Source organism: Salminus brasiliensis, chromosome 17, assembly GCF_030463535.1.
Source record: "Salminus brasiliensis chromosome 17, fSalBra1.hap2, whole genome shotgun sequence".
In the NCBI taxonomy this organism is placed as follows: Eukaryota; Metazoa; Chordata; class Actinopteri; order Characiformes; family Bryconidae; genus Salminus; species Salminus brasiliensis.
The window spans coordinates 15,969,601-15,974,515 of NC_132894.1; positions in this window are offsets into that span (position 1 = coordinate 15,969,601).

The window sequence follows — 4,915 nt, forward strand, 5'->3', positions numbered from 1 at the left end:
GGGCCTTGCTGTTCGCAGTGGTCGGATACGCGCAACCGGAACGCACTCCTTCCTGCACGTTAAGACCCTGCGGAGTCTATCATGTCGAATGGAGGTGCTGGCTTGCTAGCACATACCTTTCCTATTAGTTTATGCCCGTATGACACATGAAACCTGGGGTATATTTTTGTCCTGTTGTGTATCCTACCTTGCAAAGCAGGGTAGCAGTCTCGTCCATCTATTATTCATGCCATGGCAGTGCATGGAACAAAAGGCACGTTGCTTTTGAGGTCACATCGTGTTGCACCGCAAGCAATGGCACGGGATGGGATATCAAGCACATTGACAGTATGTGGCAGGCAGCTGGCTGTCTGATTTGGCTTTGGTCAATCAAGGAGATACTCTCTCTAGCTATCCTAACTCCCCCCCTTTTTTTTTTTTTTTTTATCTGGCCTTTCATGCCTGACTAATTTGCTTTTGTCTATGGCTTTCACCGCTGCTTGCCACTGATAATTCTTGAGAGAAGCCACTGATATGTGAAAGACTGTCAGGACATATCGGATGCCCTCGCATAACAACCCAGCTAAAAAAGAAACTGCTCTGCTCGGCTCTGCTCTGCTCTGCATGCGCTCGTTTCTTTCACACTCTCAGAACAGAACTGTATAAATCAAGCGGAGCAAAGCACGCCGGGATCGTCCGGCTCTCTGCTTTAGATCAGCGCAAGTGTAGACAGGTGGGGGAACAATGATGACATGCCTACTAAATCTTATGTTTATCTGTTCTGAGTACTGCCGGTGACCGATGTTAGACATAGCGGAATAGGGAAGAGGAAGACACTGGAATGAGCAGGCGTGTGACGTCTAATATTTCTTCAGTGGTAGGCCCCAAACTCTCTGCTCTGGCCCTAACTGTTGATTCTGGACTGAAGTCATTTTTCCAACGGAGACAGGGAGGAAAAAGCAGAACTGACAAATCGCATTCTAATGTCTCTCGCTTTCTTGTATCTACAAGGCTCGTACACTTGTAATACACTAACTCAAGGAATTGCAGATTGCTTGTAATAAGCACCAGGCCCCACATACATGGTTTTCTATTTATCCAGAGGACAGAAAGCTAATAAACCAAATGTCAGACTGTACACAACGCTCAGGTGTGTTTGTTTATTGCTTATACAGTCTGGCATTGTAGCACGTTGGGTTCCACGCTGACACAATACATGTGTTTCTTTCTTTGCCGCAGTGTGGCATGTTCTTCAGCATTGATTACAGAACAGTCCTGCTCACTCTCCTACCCCTTCCTTCGTTCCTTCCTGTGCCTGTCTTTTGTCCACAGGCGGACAGAAATCCTTGCTTTGGAACTAAAAGCACTTGCATCACGATTTTCTTTTTTTTTTTTTTAACTGAGAGCCACATAGGAGCTTACACGCTCTCAGCTCAGGCTAAACTAGGTCAATGCAGAAGTGCCATCTGCAGAGACTTTAGTTCACAGATATATTGAGCCGTGGCTCATGAGTCTGCTGTTAAGAAGTAAAATGAAGGGCGGATGTTTGGTCTGAGAACTCTTATGTTATCATTATTGATAGGAGTGTATGAACCCGGGCATGCTCTACCCATTCCAACCTGAGCCGTCCTCATCTCCCACCCCCATAAAAGAATCAATCTTCTTCAGCGTGTTGTTATTAAGCATGTTGTTATGTTGTCATAATTACAACATAAATATGTAATTATTATCTTGTTAGTGTGAGATAATAGGTTGCAAAAAACGGCATATGTCGCAATTATGACATGGGACATCTTGTAATTATGAGAAAGTGGCTTGTAATTATGAGATACTGTGTCATTGTGTCGCTCCAGATAACTAGGTTAGGAATAAAGTAGCATCTAAGACGACTGGTTTTTACATCTATATGAACTCCTAAAAATACCATATATGCCCCTCGGTGACGCGAAGATTTCACTGTGATTTCACTTCATACAACAACACTGGAATGATTTTTCCATGTAGATCCGCCGTTTATTCCCGACAACGAACACAAAGCACACTTCTAAAATCTCTTCATCTTTATCTTTCAGAGAGAACAAGCATCTAATTATGCTACACACATACTCTAGAGATTTAACTCGGTATCACAATGGCGCTAAGTCAGATCGAGCATCAACCTCCTGTGTCTGAGGGGTGTGATGGTGTTGGCATCTTACCCTGAAATGCGGTGCTGCTGCATTTAGTTTCTTGAGCATGAGATTATAAACCTGCAAACACTGAGAATTCACTGTCCTATGGTTCTTTGGAACGAGCTCTTGTGAGCTAGCTGGCTTTGTCGGATGCAGTTTAAGTGCTATATTCCATATATTCATATGTTTCTCTGAAGGAGGTTCACCCGAGGATTTACTATACGCAGTGATTAAAATGTCCTCCGTTCATCAAGTCTGTCACTCAAACAGTTCAGCGCATTACACAGATTTACATCATTTACATCCCTGTAATGTCGCTAATTCTGAGACCAACCTCAAACGCTCTTCGCGTGTAATAAATATTATTTTGAACAAAAATCGCTTCCAATGGTACGTCCTGTTAACTCTGTGTGTTTGTTTGCCCACAGCAATACAGGGAACCGACCGGCTTTCTCCATGTGCTTTTAAGTAAACAGACTGAGATGTGGGGTGGGGGGAGCTGAAGTAAAGGGGTGTTGTGGCCCCACCAGGGTTTTCCCAGGCAACTAATACACAAGTGCTGATGCCATTGCCTGGAGCCTGGTGTTACAAAGATGGCTGCAGAGTAAACAGACTTGCGTACCGTCTGAAGGTACCGGCCAACTTCTTCGGGTTGAGTCAAAAAGGAGATCTAGCCAATTTGTTAGATCTTGCTATCACGTAGTAGTACGAAATCGATGTCATTATTCTGGCATATGTCATATTTCTGCAGTAATATGTCATAGTAAGTCATATGTTCTGGTGATAACAATAAATGTATAAATTACACAGGATTGGTGGTGAACTTCCCCTCTCAGTTATGGGATTAGTAATTTCTTCCTCCATACCCCCTCATCCAAAACTCTCCTACAACATTGGTTTTATTGTGAACTCACAAAGAAGAACTATGTTTATTGCAATATATTTTTTTATGCATACACGTTTGTCATTTCTGCCATGTCTCCAGTCTCAAATCTGCAGTCAAAAAGACCATATTCAAATTCATTCCAAACTCAAAAGAGGCAGAGTTCATCCGAGGTTCTTTCTCCAGCTTGGATATACAAATACTGAGAAAGTCAGATCATTCAGCCATGAAATTAATTACACCCCCATCCCCACCACCCCAGCGTGCACAGCACAATTGCGAGTAGATGTTGTAATCTGAAGACCTAATTTTAACCCCGCTGGCCTGTGGATAGTGTTGCAACAGACGTTGCGTGGTGTGTCCTGTCGGTCATTCTTACTTAATACAAAGTGTGATGTTAAAAACGTTCATTTCTTATGGAAACATAGACGTTTCTCATGCAGAATACATTTTCGAAGTGAGAACAAAACCTTGTATCTCCATTTAAACTACATTTGATGCAGTGGAGGCTCAGTGGTTAGAGTGCTGATTTGTCATTCGCAGGGTTGTGGGTTTGTTCAGTGGCAGGTCTAAGCCGCCACTGGCACTTGGACCCTTTTCCCCATTTCAGTTCTCCAGGGGTGTAACATGGCTGATGCTGCGGTCTTAGAAGTATTTTCTGCTTCGGCTTCTGACAATCCAAGAACTTCCAAACACATTCAATGATATTGAGGTATGGAGTCTGATATTGAGTCTGAGTCTGCAAGTTTTTTTGGCACATAGATCATGTCCAATTTTCTCCAAAATATCTTCTAACCGCTACTTAATCCCACATTTATTAATCTGTTATTAATCCTTATGCAAAGAAACTGTAACAGTTTGATTTAGCATATCTTGTGGAGTCCCTCTCGGTTCTAGTTTAGGGCCTATGACACTGATGTTAATTAAAGGGTGGTCTCTGGCTTTTTCCCAGCATCCAGGAGACTTCAGAAGATGTTGAACATCTTGTCTGGTGGTGTTCTGTAAGGCATGGAATGCAGATATTTTCAGTCCTTTCTTTACCTTTAGTTTTGTCTCTGGTAAGTGAATGGTGCTCACTGAGGTTCAGGATTGAGGATTGACGCTGTCAAGAAGATCTGAAAAACTCCACCGCTGCTTCAGCTGTAGGTTCCTACTTGCTGCAAGGTGAAGTGCTGTCCACTGAGATTGGAGGCATTTGATGGGATTTGATGGGAGTTAGATGCTTGAACGCACTTCAGAATTCATTCTGCTGCTGCTGCTGTTGCCAGTCATCTCCTCAATAAAGACTGCACCACCATGTTTTACATTTAGCTTCATCTCAGAAAGCTACAGGCTTGACTACAGTATGTACATCTTAGCAAACTGCAATCTGGCCTTTCTGTTTGTGAGGCTAACCGGTAGAGTGATTTGCATCTTGTGGCTGACCTTCTGACCTTCTGAGGTCATGTTGGTGGGTTCTTTTATGTATACTAATCTTTGACATATCTGCATCTACTGTTCTTCAAACAAGGGTTTTCTTATAGTAGTGAAATTACTGTTTAGGCAGACTGTGGTTTCCAATGGTCTACCAAGGCATTTTTGTCGCCACGTTCACTGGCCCCTTTCTTACTTCTTGGCATAACATCCCCAAACTGTTTATCTTTGACACTAATGTTTTTACATCTAGACCGACTCAACTCTAGACCTTTGGCTAGCCCTCATAGACATGAATTAACAATGCAATGACACATACCTGGCCAAGAAACAACTGAGCATCCAATTGTCTCCGGTCCTCTAAACTAAGAGCTATGGTTCCTACACAGTTCACCCAATGTAAAATCAATAAACCCCAGGTTAAAGCGAAGGTTTTTCAGTACTTTTTTAATTCCATGTCCAAATATAT